General features: G+C 38.8%; 1 pseudogene; it reads left to right on the top strand.

Annotated features, from left to right (window-relative positions):
- Nucleotides 1–11,459: 11,459 nt before the first annotated feature.
- On the top strand, nt 11,460–12,639 carry LOC137757125 (5-azacytidine-induced protein 2 pseudogene; annotated as a pseudogene).
- The last annotated feature ends 4,996 nt before the right edge of the window (nt 12,640–17,635 follow it).

The raw sequence follows: 17,635 nt of genomic DNA, 5'->3' as shown, positions 1-17,635 counted from the left end.
TGAATTCATAAAAGTGCTAACAAAAGATCAAGATGAAAAAAAATTAATTACATGGGACTGAGTGAACTGATGAGGATGATTATAATTTTTGTGACTTTCTGTTTGAATAAAAAAAAAGAAAAAAGAAACTGGAAAGAACCAAAATGTCTAATAACAGGAGATTTGTTAAATAAGTTATGATAAATTTCTTTGTTGACCTCTTGTACATAAAGAAACTGTTCAGTAATGAAGATGAATGCTTGTGCTATAAAGTATATATGTATAAAATATATCTGCTATTATCCCCCCCCAAAAAAGATGATCAAATATAAAATTAATATTAAAACATTAAAAAAAATATATTCAAAAAACTGAATTAGGTAATTCTATATGTACTCACTTGGAAAGATATGCACATTGAGTTAAATATGTTTCAGAGTAACATTAGCATATGCTCTAACTTTAACTTTTAAATGATGTCTGTATAGTTACTGTGCATATGTTACATAGGCATGTGATATATGCATGTACATGCATTTGCACACACACACACAGAAGAGTCTAACGGTGTATACAAACTGAAATTAGAGAGGAAGGCCTCCTTTGCATACTTCAGCACGGACCGAATTTGCTACAACAGGCACAGACTTCTTTAAAAAATTTATTCATATTATCAAAAAAAAAAAAAAAACAGGCAAAGAGACTATAGTGTTCATTCCCCATCATTCTAAATAAAGAGGTCTGATAAAAAAAAAAATAACATGGGCTTACTCTTCTGTCTCATCTTCCTTTCTTATATTCCCTTTTTTCTTTCTTTCTCTCACATTTTTCCTTTGCTATATTAAATTTCCATAAGAACTAACCCTGGTATTATGATTTCATTTCTTGATGTAACACCACTGACCCATTTTAAATCATTAGTAACTTTGTAAAGGCAACTTGTTTTTATACCTAGAGATAGTGTAATAAATAGGTTAGAGAGTATCTGACTGTAATCACACAGAGTAGATTGGCTAGTGTTTCCTATTGGGGAAGCTACAAAGGCCCCTTAGAGAAAGAAAAATCTGTGCTGCACTGAAGGCAACTTAAAGCAACAGACTGCATTTTGGTTATCACTGAATCCCCAGTCTAAAACAATGCCAGGAACTTAATAGGAAATCTATAAATATTTATGAAATGAATGTAGTTGTTAGGCAGGTTACTTAACCTCCATGGCCACAACTGCTGCACAGCTTCTCCAAGGCACTGTAGATAACAGATTACATATGCCCAGAGACATATGTGCATGACAAGTCTGTCTGTTGTGATCTTAGTCATTATTTTATAATACTTTTAGTGTACTTACTAAAATCTTGCGTGCCTTCCTCTTTGTTCTACTGACCTAGAATTTCCATTCGTAGGTATTATTGAACAGACACATGTACATATGTGCATGTATCAGAATGCTCATAACAACATCATTCTTATTACTCCCCAACTCGAAATTACCAAAATGTCATCAGCATGGTAGATTACAATGGAATAATGCACAGCAATGCAAATGAATAGCTATACACAGTACCACGGATACTTACTAATACTGAGAAAGACACCAATGCAAAAGATTAAGTACTGTAAGCGTGCATATACATATAAAGTTTAAAAGGTAAAACCAAGCTACTGTGTTAGAAAACAGGATACTCGTTACTCTGGGGAAAAAGCTTAGGTTAAGGACTGTGAGGAGCTATGGAGGGGGCTTCTGATGTGCTGGTAATGGTTTATTTCTTGATCTGGGTGGTGGTTACATGGGTGTGTTTTCTTTGTGACTATTCATCAACTTGTATAATTATGATTTATATTTTTTTTCTGCATATGTGTCATCACTCCATAAAACTTATTTAAAAATTAAATGCATTTGTATACAAGTACAAAGGCATCATAGCAAGTAACTGGAATGATAGACATCTTGGGAGCCTTTAGGTTGGATTGAAAAGGAAGAAATAAAAGTGCCATTCATAAATGCTATCATTGTGTACATATGGAAAATCCAAAATTACCAACAAACAAATTAGTAGAATTTAACAAGATTGTTGGATATGAAATCAACATTAAAAATCAACTGTAGGGCTTCCCTGGTGGCACAGTGGTTGAGAGTCTGCCTGCCAATGCAGGGGACACGGATTCGTGCCCTGGTCTGGGAAGATTCCACATGCCGCGGAGCAACTAAGCCCGTGAGCCACCACTACTGAGCCTGCGCGTCTGGGGCCTGTGCTCCGCAACAAGAGAGGCCGCGATAGTGAGAGGCCCGCACACCGCGATGAAGAGTGGCCCCCGCTTGTCGCAACTAGAGAAAGCCCTCGCACAGAAACGAAGACCCAACACAGCCAAAAATAAATAAAATTAATTTAAAAAAATCAACTGTAAATGGCCATCATCAAAAAGTATACAAATAATAAATGCTGGAGACAGTGTGGAAAAAAGGGAACTCTCCTATACTGTTGTTGGGAATGTAAAGTGGTACAATCACTATGGAAAACAGTATGGAGGTTCCCTAAAAAACTAAAACTAGAGTTACCATATGATCCAGCAATCCTATTCCTGGGCATATATCTGGAAAAGACAAAAACTCTAATTCGAAAAGATACATATACCCCAGTGTTCATAGCAGCACTATTTACAATAGCCAAGCCATGGAAACAACTTAAATGTCCACTGACGGATGAACAGTTAAAGAAAGTTGTATACATATACACAATAGAATATTACTCAGCCATAAAAATGATTGAAGTAATGCCATTTGCAGCAACATGGATGGACCTAAAGATTATCATACTAAGTGAAGTAAGTCAGAGGAAGACAAATATCATATGATATCGCTTAAATGTGGAATCTAAAAAATGATACAAAAGAACTTATTTACAAAACAGAAACAGATTCACAGACATAAAATAAACTTATGGTTACCAAAGGGGAAGGGGGGGAGGGATAAATTAGGAGTTTGGGATTAACAGATACACATTACTGTATATAAAATAGATAATCAACAGGAACCTACTGTATAGCACAGGGAACTATATTCAATATCTTGTAATAAGCTATAATGGAAAATAATCTGAAAAAGAATATATATATGTATATATATGTGTGTGTGTGTGTGTATAAATGACTGAATCACTTTGCTGTACACCAGAAACTAACACAACATTGTAAGTCAACTATATACTTCAATTTAAAAAATCAACTGTATTGATTATATAACCAGATGATTCTTTGTAGTAGCAACTAAAAGAAATATAATTTATAATTAAAGATTATGTAGCACCTAGGAATAAATCTAAAACTCCATTCCCTGGGCTTCCCTGGGGGCGCAGTGGTTGAGAGTCTGCCTGCCAATGCAGGGGACACGGGTTCGAGCCCTGGTCTGGGAAGATCCCGCATGCCGCGGAGCGACTGGGCCCGTGAGCCACAAATTACTGAGCCTGCGCGTCTGGAGTCTGTGCTCCGCTACAAGAGAGGCTGCGAGAATGAGAGGCCCGCGCACCGTGATGAAGAGTCGCCCCCACTTGCCGCAACTAGAGACAGCCCTTGCACAGAAATGAAGACCCAACACAGCCATAAATAATAAATAAATAATTAAAAAAAAATAAAAACTCCATTCCCTAGTTTTAAGGAGAAAAATTAAAGATGATCCAAATTAATGAAATGATACACATATCATTCATGGATTGGGTGGCTCGATATTGTGTGTATATACATGTGTGTATGTAAATATATATATAGAGAGAAAGGTTTTTAAAAAATATAAGTGTATAAAAATTACCCCAAATTGATCAATTGTCAATAAAATGCCAGTCAAATATTCAACAAATTTTCTTGTGCAATGTTACAAGTTGATTCTCAAATTTATATGGGAATACAAAGGGCCGAAAACAGAGAAAATTATCTTGAAGTTTATTAACAAGATGGGAGGGCTTGCACTACTGGATATCAAAACGTATTCTAGAGCTACAGTGATTATTGTATTGGTACTCAGATAAATAAGTAGAAAAATGACACAGATTAGAAAACTCGGATATAGATCCAACATTAATGGACACTTGATTCATGACAAACAGGGCATGGCAGTGGAGAAGTAAGTCTTTTCAATAAGTAAATGGGACAACTGGGTAATCACGTGGGAAAAAAGGAAATGGCAGTCTCTTACTTCAAACCTATAATTTCCAGATATATCATAGGTCAAACGTAAAAAGCAAAATAATAAAACTTTAGAAGTTAATACAGAAAAATATCTTCATGACCTTAGAGTAGATAAAGACTTATACGATAAAACAGAACACTAAAAGCACTAACCATAAAGGAAGATGCATGAATTAAAATTAAGAATTTTATCAAAAGTTACTGCAAACATGGAAGAAGAAGAACACAGCATGGGAGAGGAGATTTGCAACACATACAGCCAATGAAGGATTAATATTGAGAATATATAAAGAACTCCTACAAATAAATAAGAAAAATGCAAATAACCCAATCGTAAAATAGTCAAAAGTCGTGAATAGGCACTGCACAAAGAAATCAAATGATATAAGAGTATGAAAAATTGCTTAATTCCACTTACAATCAGGGAGATGCAAATTTAGATTACAATAAGACACCAGAATACAGCCATGAGATTGGGAGAAAAAGCAAAAGCAATGGAAATCCTTACAATACCAAGTGTTAGTGAGGATGTGGAGCAGCTGTAATCCTCATATACTGCTGGTGAGAGTATATGAGATCATTATTCTTCTAAGTAAAGCCAAGTGTGGCCTGTTCTGGTTGTGTAATTTTGATTGCTTAGCCGAATCCCCAAACCACCAAGAGCGGGCATGACAAAAACTGATAGTCAAGTTTTGAGCATAGGGGGGGTAGTTTGATAGAAGAAACCAGGGCTCCTGATGAGTACTGAGGGGCCGTACCAGCACTGGACTGGTTGATGAGCAGTCATACCATACTTTGGGACTTCACCTGAGAGTGATACAACCTTCTTTTCAAATTTAAGCTACTGTTAGTTTGGGTTTTCAGTCTCTTGAAGCTTTAACTAATTCTAACAAAATGCCTTTTCTTGGGTAATATTTCTGAGTGCTTACTATGTTCCATGAACCATATTAAAAGGTTCACATAAGTTATCTCATTCAATTAACTCAACAACTGTACTAGGGTTCTCCAGAGAAACAGAACCAACAGGAGATAGACAGATACAGATATAGATACATAGATAAAAGGATATCCATTAAAACAATGGCTCATGTGATTTTGGAAGCTGAGAATTTCCAGACTCAGGAGAGCCCAAGATAGAGTTCCAGTCCAAGTCCAGTAGCATGAGAAGCAAGAGAGCCAAGGGTGTAAGTTCTAGCCCGGGTCTGAGTTCGAAGGCAGGAGAAGACTGATGTCCCAGTTCAGAGACCACCAGCCAGAAAGAGCAAATTCTCCCTTACTTAGCCTTCTTGTTCTATTCAGGTCTTCCATGGATTGGATAGGGCCCAGCTATATTGGAGAAGGCAATCTGCTTTACTCAGTCTACTGATTCAAATGTTAATCTCATCCAGAAACACCCTCACAGAGACACTCAGAATAATGTTTATATCTGGGTACCCTGTGGCCCAGTCAGGTTGACACAAAATTAACCATCACAACAACAGTAATGAAGTAAGTACTGAGACACAGAGAGGTTACCAAATGTGTGATGAAGTCACACAGGAAGTTTAACACCAGAACACACAATTTTCATTATACTTTATACTACTGCCTGCCCACCTATATATGAGCCTTACCTATCTGTGTTGCTCGTAATATCTAAGAGTACTCTCTGCACACAGCTCTTGACTCGTATACCATTATATACCCTAAAATACTGACTTGGATTAATCAGACCAAATAAAGCATTCAGAGGCTTCTGATCTAAGGATACAATTTTTTTTTTGCATTCATTCAAGATGAGTCCTGAATAAGCTTTCAATTCTCTTGGTTTTAGCAAAGTGAATTTTCAGTACAGAATGAGATGCTAGTTTGTGGAAACTACTGAAAACATATCTTGACAGTAAGTTTTTGCATTTCAGTAGTTGATCTTTATGATGGAAACAAATAAACAAATATACAACAAAGCTTATACAGAAAACCACTGCAAAGGAACCCAATAATTCCCATATGTAGTATTTTCTAAAGTTTTTTTTTTCCCTTTCTCAATGAATGTGAATTTAGGGCAAAAACCAAAAGTACATCTGTTAACGGAATTAAAATTGCTAAATGTCAACTTCTTTTCCAAAAGAAGTCCTTGAAAACCTTCCCATTTCTAATCATTCGTTTCCTCATTATGATAGGGGGGAAAAAATGATGGCATAATTCCTAATAACCAGAGGTGGATGTGTATCATATTAGTAATGTGGTACAAAAATAAATTTGAATTACAGGTTTTCCCTTAGTTAAATACAAAAATATTCCTTCACCGTTTTGACAAATAGTTACTGAGTACTTACATGTGCCAGGTACCACTCTAGGATCTGGAATTTATGACCACAAGTACACGTTTGTTGGAAAAGACAGACAGTAAACAGATAAATGAAAAGTACATTACAGAATGTCAGGTAGAGATAAGCATTATGGAGAAACATGAAGCAGAGTAAAAGAGAGTGAAGAGTGGGTGAAGATGTGGCACTTGGGCAGAGAACTGAATGAAGTGAGGGGACAGTCAGGCCTATATATAGAGGAAGTATGTTCTAGATAGATGGGAACAGGCCCTGGGGCAGGCTGCCAGTATGGCTGGCAAGCCTTGAGCGAGGAGAGCCCTAGGCAATGAGGTGAGTGAGGTAGCCAGGATTCAGTGCTCTAGAATGAGAACTATGCATGGAATACAGTGCACATGTATATGCATCAAATTACAGAAAAAAAGCAGAGTAGAACATTCGGTGCTAAACTTTTTTGGTGATAAACTTTTGGTGATAATATTAATCTAAGATGGTGAACGGAATAATTGTTGCACTAGCTATCTCATTTCTGCTGAGTTTTCCAAATATGGCTTTGGGATTTGTGGTAGGTAGCTTACATGGCTCCCAATGGCTCCCTGCCTCCTGGTATTCACACTTTTGTGTAATCTTCTCCTCTTGAGTGCAGGCTGAACTTAGTGACATGATTCAAACAAGTAGAATATGGCAAAAGTGATGAAATGTTGTTTCCGCAATTAGGTTCCAAGACTGTGACTTGTGTCTTGCTAGCACGCCTCCTCTTGCTGGCACTCTCTTGTCCTTTCACTTGCTTGCTCTGATGAAACCAGCTGCCATACTGTGAAATGCTCTTATAGAGAGGCCCACGTGGCAAGGAACCAAGGGAGACCTCTAGCCTACAGCTTATGAGAAACTGAGACCTAAGTTCAAGAGTCCATCAGGAACTGAATCCTGCTACCAACCACATGAGTGAAATAGGAAGCAGCTTCTTTCCAATCGGTGCCTTGAGGTGACTTCACCCTTGTGGGAAACCCAGAGCTAGAGGACCCAGGTAAAACATGCCTGGATTCCTGTCCCATAAAAACTATGAGATAATAAATGTTCTTTAAGCCACTAATTTTTGAGACACTTTATTATGCAGTAATATATAATACAGGGCTGCAGTTCTGTTTCTATATTGAGCACTCAGGGGGAGGAAGTTTTCCCTGCAGGTTTAGCATTCTTGTGTGTGTTATAGAGATGGGAGAGGGTATTAAAGATCCTTTAGTGAGAAAAGTATTTGCTACTTAGAGTTCAAGCTTATTCAGTTTTCCCAATAGGGAGAGATATGAAAGTAATGATACTTGCTTTGTCCTCTGTCCCCACCCACTTACACGTTTCTATTAAAACATTTCACGCCCAATGCCCTGGGACTTACAAATTATTAAGAGGGGGCTTAAGAACATCCCTCCAAATATATGTACATTTATTATAAATTACAAATATATTATAAATCTATATTATAAATTGCATATATAGCTATGCTAATATGTTATATATAATATAACGCAGTCACAAATTTAGATGTTACAAGAGGATGAGGTGGAAAATAAATATTACCTTGAGGAACACTGGCTTAGCTGACCCCTATTCAATCCTTCAGTTCTCAGCTCAATAATTACTTCTCTGGAAGTCCTCCTTCTCCCAACCAGGTCGGATCCTCTTTCATAGACCTCTGACTGGTGCATGGGTGGGTCAGTGGTAGAATTCTCGCCTGCCATAGACTTCTGATTCCTTTTTGCCCTGAGCACTTATCTCAGCTTGTGATCATGATTATACATTAATTGCCATAGTTATTTCACTAATCTCCGTCTCCCCCACAAGATTAAAAATCCCATGGTTGCGTGGAGCACCTGCACTTTTTCTCTCAAGTATATTCTTTTCTTTGTTAATTAATTTATTTTATTTATTTATATTAGGCTGCGTTGGGTCTTCATTGCTGAGCCCGGGCTTTCTCTAGTTGCGGCAAGTGGGGGCTATTCTCCGTTGTGGTGTGCGGGCTTCTCATTGCGGTGGCTTCTCTTGTTGCGGAGCACGGGCTCTAGGCGCGCGGGCTTCAGTAGTTGTGGCTCGCGGGCTCTAGAGCGCAGGCTCAGTAGTTGTGGCTCACGGGCTTAGTTGCTCCACGGCATGTGGGATCTTCCCGGACCAGGGCTCGAACCCGTGTCCCCTGCCATGGCAGGCGGATTCTTAACCACTGCACCACCAGGGAAGCCCTCTCAAGTATATTCTCAGAGAGGGACATAGTGCCTGGCATAGAACTAGAACTCAGTTTGTGGAATGAATGGAGAAACAAGTCTCATGACTCTCTTCTTTCCTTTCCCAGATATGAGTCTCCAGCTGTCAAGCTGGGAGACCAAATCTTCCCATGAGGATTCTGGTGACCCATTCAGCACATTTGGGCTCTTCTTCTGATCTCTTCTATCATTTCATGTTGACAGTTCAGACTATGAGCTTCCTCATGTTACCTCCACTGGAATCCTGGGTGTTGATGCTTTGTCTGAACTGGACTGTGAACCCCAATGTAAATGGGTCAGAATGGAGGTCATTCCCACTTCCTAAGCCAACTTCTCTTAGCCCCAATCTTGTTAGGTCTACCTTTTCATCCATTCTGACTCCATTTAGAAGTTTTCAGCATGCTATGTAGAAAGTCACAGTGTTACACTACTTCACAGGGATCCCAGGAGAATTAAATGATAAAATGTACATGAAAACACCTTAGAAACTGTAAAACATTATTCAAATATTTGTTCTTTTCTTTGTAGTGTACAGAGGTTTTCTTCCTTCAGAAGAAAATACAATAAAATGATCAGGAAATAAATTGTTGGAAGTTTAGCAATTCACTGCCATTAAAAATAACTGATCAAGAAATAAGGCAGGGACTTCCCTGATGGCGCAGTGGTTAAGAATCCGCCTGCCAATGCAGGGGACACGGGTTTGAGCCCTGGTCTGGGAAGATCCCACATGCCGTGGAGCAACTAAGCCCGTGAGCCACAACTACTGAGCCTGCGCTCTAAAGCCTGCGAGCCACAACTACTGAGCCCGTATGCCACAACTACTGAAGCCCGCGTGCCTAGAGCCCGTGCTCCGCAACAAGAGAAGCCACCGCAGTGAGAAGCCCGTGCACCGCAATGAAGAGCAGCCCCTGCTCGCCGAAACTAGAGAAAGCCTGCGAGCAGCAATGAAGACCCAATGCCTCCAAAAAAAAAAAAGAACATTCCATTGTATGGATGTGCCACATTAAAAAAAAAAAAAAAAAGAAAAGAAATAAGGCAAACAGGCAGGCTTACTTGTTTGTACAAGCTATCCAGGGAAGAAGTGATTTTTCTTCTGAGCCAGATGAAAGTAAACCAAGGTTTATTGATTCAGCTGTTGCTACTAGACATCATGTTTGGCACAGATTAAGCGTTGGCTGCTAACTCCAGCACATGTAGCTCCAACTTCTTCAATGAAAGATACTAAGGTGAAGCCCAGATCTTCTGTTTCAAAACTGATTAGAAATTAAATCTACAAACAAGTTTTTAATATAGTATACTAAGATGGAAGACTGCAATGCATAGGGTCTGAAGCAATAATTTTGAGAGTTTAGTGTGAATAGGTTTCACTCAGAGATCTTGTTAAAACTCAGATTGTTGGGCCCTACCCCCAGAGGGTCTGATTCACTGGGCCTGTGAATCCTCATTTATAACAAGCTGTTATGTGATGTCAATGCTTGTCATCTGTGACTCACACATTGAGTAGCATAGATCTAATGAATAACTGTTTTATGGCCCAGTGTGACAGGTTCAGAATGGGCATCTTTATAACCCAATTTCAGTTCTGTGAATATATTCTTTCAAAAGATATAAGTCCAAAAAGATATGTGAAATACTTCTACTTTATGGTTATTTTCTATGTGGAACTAGCAGCCCATGATCTACCTAAGGGAAAAATGAAATAAGTAACAATAGGTAATCTTTGGTTTTCTCCAGAAATTAGATATAATCTGGAGATAAAAATCATATCCTAAAAAAAAAAAAAAATCATATCCTACTTCCTTGCCAGACAAAATCTTGAATGTGAGTGAAATGAAGGATTAAGTGAAGAATGTCACACCACTTCAAATTCTCAGGGTTGGAGTTTAGAATTAGATAACATGTAATCCAATTCCCTTCATTTCTAGACAGTGACAGGGGAACTGTGCCCACTGAAGGTGAATGACACAAGGTCATATAGATAATGAAAGGCAGGGCCAAGATTGTAACCCAAGTCTTCTGGTTGGGAGCACAGTATGCTTTTCCATCCAATAATTTCCTTTCCTGCCGGAAAAGAGCAGGTTACACATCTGGTTGGAACCTTTTCTTGGCCTCATCAATGGCAAAGATTACAGTAATTTATGAAAATCTTCTCTACCACTTTAGAAAACATTTTGGCAGTTCATCAAATGATCAAACACAGAGTTACCATGTGACCCAACAATTCTACTCCTATGTTTATATATATCCAAGAGAAACGAAAACCTATGTCCACACAAAAACTTGTACATGAATGTTCACAGCAACATTATTCATAATGGCCAAAGGTGGAAACCCAAATGTCCATCAATAGTTGAACGGATAAACAAAATGAAGTATATCCATACAATGAAATATTGTTCAGCAAAAGAAAGGAATGAACTGGCTCCCCCCGCGTGGCGCGCGGCCCAGGCAGGCGCTGACAGAGCTGGGTAACTGGCCTTCTCTGGCGGCGGCTCGGCCCTCCTTCCAGGGCCTCCAGGGCCGCAGCCCACTGGCCGGCCTTGCCAGCCTTGGCGCCGCCGAGGCGGGAGAAATGGGAGTCCCTCCGCAGCGTTCCCGGGGCGGCTGCCTTCGCCGGGGAAGCGGCGCTGTCTTTGAGGAAACCGGAAGCCCCCCATGACCCGGTTTGTTTTTGGTCCGTTTCCAAACACTGGGGAATTGAAACTCGGCGGCTCTGGGGGCGGCCCTAGGAGCCTGTGTGTGGGCTGTCATGGATGCACTGGTAGATGATGATACGTGCATTCTGAATCATAAACAAGCCCATAGGAGAGATACAGTGACTCCAGTCTCAGTGTATTCAGGAGATGAATCTGCTGCTTCACATTTTGCCCTTGTCACTGCATATGAAGACATCAAGAAACGACTTAAGGATTCAGAGAAAGAGAACTCTTTCCTTTAAAAAAGAATAAGATTTTAGGAAGAAAAGCTTATAGGAGCTCGAAGGGATGAAGAAGCAAATTCTGTGGGAGGAGAACAAATAAATAAGGCCTATCATGCATATCGAGAAGTTTGCATTGATAGAGTTAATCTGAAGAGCAAATTGGATAAAATGAATAAAGACAACTCTGAATCTTTGAAAGTACTGAATGAACAGCTACAATCTAAAGAAGTAGAACTCCTCCAGCAGAGGACAGAGATGGAAACTCAGCAGGTGATAAGAAATTTAAATCCACCTTCATCAAACCGGGAGGTGGAAAAGTTGAGCTGTGACCTGAAGATCCATGGTTTGGAACAAGAACTGGAACTGATGAGGAAAGAATGTAGAGATCTCAAAATAGAGCTACAAAAATCCAAACAAATGGATCCATCTCAGGAAGACAGTCTGAAGAGCAGAGATCTCCAAAGACTAAGCATTTCAAGTGATAATATGCAAAGTGCATACTGGGAACTGAAGAGAGAAATGTCTAATTTACACCTGGTGACTCAAGTACAAGCTGAACTTAAGAAAGCTGAAAACCCCAGCTGCAATCAAGAAAGCTTGCACCCCAGCAGGATGCATGGAAGACCTTGGGAAAGACAGCACAAAACTGCACTTGACAAATTTTACTGCAACGTACAAAAGACACGCCCCTCTCTCGCCAAACGGCAAAACTCTTTGTCATGCCATGTCTTCCCCTTTACCAGGAGATGTAAAGGTTTTATCAGAGAAAGCAGTTCTCCAGTAGTGGACAGATCATGAGCGATCCATTCCTCACGACGGCACAAACTTTCAGGAACACAACTCTTATGGCAGAAATTCTCTGGAAGATAATTCTTGGGTATTCCCAAGCCCTCCTAAATCAAGTGAGACAACATTTGGGGAAACTAAAAATAAACCTTTCCCTTTACCCAACCTGCCACCACTGCATTACTTGGATCAACATAATCAAAACTGCCATTATAAAAATTAATTCTGAAGAGATTCAGGATGTTCTCACGAGGTTGCTGTGTCTCCCTCAGTGGTTTTCTTGGGAAATCATTAACAAACTGAAAGCAGATTTTGATTAAACTTTTGCAGAGTTCTTCAGTATTTACATTTGCACATAATGTACCATATTACATAGTTGATTTTTCAGTATGAAAGAACACCCTCCAGCTCAGAATCAGAATCAGAATCAGGTATATGTTACTAATTAATAAATTAACAAACCTAAGGTGTTTCAAAAAAAAAAGGAAATGAAATAGTGATACTTGCTACAACATGAACAAGCTTTGAAAACATTATGTCAATGAAAGAAGTAAGTTACAAAAGTTACCAGATACTATATGATTTCATTCATATGAAAGCCCAGAATAGGGAAATCTATAGAGACAGAAAGTAGATTAGTGGTCGTTTAGGTCTGGGTTGGTGAGGGACACAGGAATAGGGGAATTATAGCTAAAAAATATGGGGTTTCTGGAGAAGGTTCAAGATGGTGGCATAGGAAGATCTTAAACACACCTCCTCCCATGGACACAACAAATCTACAACTACATATAGAATAATTCCCTTGGAAAAAGACCTAAAATTTGGATGAACAAATCCTCCACAAAAAAGGGTAAAAGGACAGCACTGAGATAGGTAGGGGAGAGAGAAATATGGGCTCCCAGGGAATAACCCACATCCCAGCTGTGGTGATCCACAACCAAAAGGGATCACAAGGTACAGATCTTTTCCCTGAGGAGCAAGGGATTCCAACTGCACATCAAGCACTCCAACCCCTAGATCCTGCACAGGAGAGACAAGTCACCTAAACACCAGGCTTTAAAAACCAACAGGCAAAATGCTCAGGAAAACTACAGAACTGCATGGAACAGAAGACGAACTCTTAAAGGGCTTGCATGCAGACTCACTTGGCTTGAAAACCATTGCAAAAACACCAGATTGAAAAGCTCATGGACCACAGGTGATGGGGACCCACTTACTAATATTGAAGCAACTGCTAGAGAGGCAAGAACCAGTTGAGATGCTCCCTGGGGACTGAGTCATTGGAGGGAGCCAACCTCAGCGTACCTCGCTAATACTGGCACTGGTGGGCACCATTTTGGAATTCTCTAAACTGTTCGTGACAGTGGGCACACCCTGCTGAAAGCCCTGCCCACCCCTGCACCCCAGCTGGGCCTCATAGCTGACCAAGCTATAACCCTGCCCACCAGTGCCCCAGGGCAGCCACCACCAGGCCCTGCAGCCGGTCTGGGTGACAGCCCTGCCCTTTAGCACCCTGCAGCAGCTGTAGCCCTGCCACAAAAGGTCAAATACAGCCTACAGAGGGGACACGGCTTGAAAACCCGGCTCTGGTGGCCAGGTAGGATTGCACTTCTGAGCCCCACAGGACATCTCCTAAATAAGGACACTCCTTCAAGACTGGTAGACATAGCTGATCTACCTAAAACAGAGAAACAAACACAGAGAATTAGACAAAATGAGGAGACAGAGGAATATGTTCTAATCAAAAGAACAAGACAAAATCTGAGAAAAAATTAATCAAAACAGAGATAAACAATACACCTGATAAAGAATTCAAAGTAATGGTCATAAAGATGCTCACCAAACTCAGGAGGAGAATGGATGAACAGAGTGAACTTCAATGAAGAGATAGAAAATATAAGAAAGTAGTAAACAGAAGTTACAAATGAACTGAAGAATACACTGGAAGGGTTCAACAGCAGACTGGATGAAGTAGAAGAACAAATCAGCCAGCTGGAACACAAAACAATGAAACTCACTCAGACAGGGCAGCCAAACAAACAAACAAAAGAGAATTTTAAAAAGTAAAGATACCTTAAGGGACCTTTGGGGACAACATCAAGCAGAATAACATTCACGTTATAGGGGTCCCAGAAGAAGGAGAGAGACAGAAAAAGGGTCAAAAAATATTTGAAGAAATAGTAACTGAAAACTTCCCTAATCTGGGGAAGGAAACAGAAATTCAGGTCGAGGAAGCCCCAAGAGTTCCAAATAATATGAACACAAAGGGACACACACCAAGACACATTATAATTAAAATGGTAAATGTTAAGGATAAAGAGAAAATCCTAAAAGCAGCAAGAGAAAACAACTTGTTATATACAAGGAAAACCCCATAAGGCTATCAGCAGATTTTTGAGCATGAATTTTATAGGCCAGAAGGGACTGGCATGACATATTCAAAGTGCTTAAAAAAAAACAAAAAACAAAAAAAAACTTCTAACATAGAATTCTCTACCCAGCAAGGTTATCATTCAGAATTGAAGGAGATATAAAAAATTTCCCAGAAAAGTAAAAGCTAAAGGAGTTCATCATCACTAAACCAGCTCTACAAGAAATATCAAAGGGACTTCTATAAGCTAAAATGAAATGGTGCTAATTAATAATAAGAAAACATACGAAAGTAAAAATCTCACTGGAAAAGGTAAATATATAATAAAAGTAGTGGATAAATCACTTATAAAGCAAGCCTGATGGTTAAAAGAGAAAAGTAGTAAAAATAACTAAATCTACAATAATTAGTTAAGGGATGCATAAAATAGAAAGATGCAAAATTTGTCAGCAAAAGTATAAAACATGGGGAGGGGGTAAAAAGATAAAGATTTGGAATGTTCTCAAATTTAAGTTGCTACCAACCTAAAAGGATGTCATATGTGACTCTTACAGTAACCACAAGGAGAAAATTTAAATACACAAATTAAAATGAGAAAGGAGGGCTTCCCTGGTGGCGCAGTGGTTGAGAGTCTGCCTGCTAATGCAGGGGACACGGGTTCGAGCCCTGGTCTGGGAAGATCCCACATGCCGTGGAGCAACTGGGCCCGTGGGCCACAACTACTGAGCCTGCGCGTCTGGAGCCTGTGCTCTGCAACAAGAGAGGCCACGATAGTGAGAGGCCCGCGCACCGCAATGAAGAGTGGCCCCCGCTTGCCACAACTAGCGGAAGCCCTCGCACAGAAACAAAGACCCAACACAGCCAAATAAATAAATAAATAAATAATAATTAAAGGTGCTAATAATTAAAAAAAAAAAAAGTAAAATGAGAAAGGAATCTAAACATAACACTGCAGAAAACCAGCAAAACACAAGAGAAAAGAGAAAGAGAAATGAACAGAGAGGAACAATAACAGCCAGAAAACAATGAACAAAATGGCAATAAGTCCATACCTATTAATAATTACTTTAGATGTAAATGGACTAAATGTTCCAATCAAAAGACATAGAGTGGCATAATGGATTAAAAAAAACAAGACCCTTCTATATGCTGACTACAAGGGACTCACTTCAGAGGAAAGGACACACACAGAATGAAAGTGAAGGGATGGAAAAAAGATATTCCATTCAAATGGAAATGAAAAGAAAGCTGGAGTAGCTTTACTCATATCAGACAAAATAGACTTTTAAACAAAGCCTGTAATAGAAGACAAAGAAGGGCATTACATTGTGATACAGGAATCAATCCAGCAAGAAGATGTAACATTTATAAATGTATATGCATGTAACAGAGGAGCACCAAGCTATATAAAGCAAATATTAATAGGCTTAAAGGGAGAAATTGAAAGCAATACAACAATAATAGGGGACTTTAACACCCTAATTACATCAATGAAAAGAGCATCCAGAAAGAAAATAAATAAGGAAACAACAGACTTAAAATACACATTATATCAGATGAACTTAATAGATATATATGGAATATCCTATCCAAAAGCAGCAAAAACACATTGTTCTCAAGTGCACATAGAACATTCTCCAGGATAGATCACATGTTAGGTCACAAAGCAAGTCTCAATAACTTCAAGAAGACTGAAATTATATCAAGCATCTTCTCTTACCACAATGATATGAAACTAGAAATCAATCACAGGAAAACACACAAAAACATGGAGGTTAAGCAACTGAACAACCAATGAGTCATTGAAGAAATCAAGGGAGAAATAAAAAAATACCTAGAGACAAATGAAAACAGAAATACAACACATCAAGATCTGTGGAATGCAGCAAAAACAAATCTAAGAGGGAAGTTCATAACAATACAGGCCTTCCTCTAGAAACAAGAAAAATCCCTCCCAAACAACTAACTTTACATCTAAAGGAACTAGAAAAAGAAGAACAAACAAATCCCAAAATTAGTAGAAGGAAGGAAATAAAAAAATTAGGGCAGAAATAAATGAAGTAGAGACTGAAAAAACAATAGAAAAGATTAATGAAACCAAGAGTTGGTTCTCTGAAAAGATAAACAAAATCAACAAACTTTCAGCTAGACTAACCAAGGAAAAAAGAGGATTCAAATAAATAAAATCAGAGATGAAAGAAGAAAAGTTACAGCTGATACCATAGAAATACAAAGGCTCATAAGAGACTACTATGAACAATTACATACCAACAAATTGGACAACCTAGAAGAAATGGATAAATTCCTAAAAACATACAATCTTCCAAGATGAATAATGAAGAAATAAAAAATCCAAATAGATCAATTACTAGTAAGGAAATTTAAACAGTAATCAAAAATCTACCAACAAAAGCCCAGGGGCAGATGGTTTCACTGGTAAATTCTACAAAACATTCAAAGAAGACATAATACCTATACTTCTCAAACTCTTTCAAAAAACTGAAGAGGAGGAAAAATCTTTTAAACACATTTATGAAGCCAGCATTACCCTGATACCAGAACCAGATGAGGACAGCACAAAAACGAAAATTATAGGCCAATATTCTTGATGAACACAGATGCAAAAATCCTCAACAAATATTAGAAAATCAAATCCAACAATACGTTAAAAGGATCATACACCACCATCAAGTGGGATTTATTCCAGGAATGCAAGAATGGTTCAACATCCACAAATAAATCAACAAGATACATCACATTAACAAAAGGAAGGACAGAAATCATATGATCATCTCAATACATGCAGAAAAAGCATTTGACAAAACTGAACATCCATTTATGATAAAAA

Source organism: Eschrichtius robustus, chromosome X (genome assembly GCF_028021215.1).
Source record: "Eschrichtius robustus isolate mEscRob2 chromosome X, mEscRob2.pri, whole genome shotgun sequence".
Lineage (NCBI taxonomy): Eukaryota > Metazoa > Chordata > Mammalia > Artiodactyla > Eschrichtiidae > Eschrichtius > Eschrichtius robustus.
The sequence above is the reverse complement of the archived record's forward strand: the minus strand, read 5'-3'. Positions and strand labels throughout refer to the sequence as shown.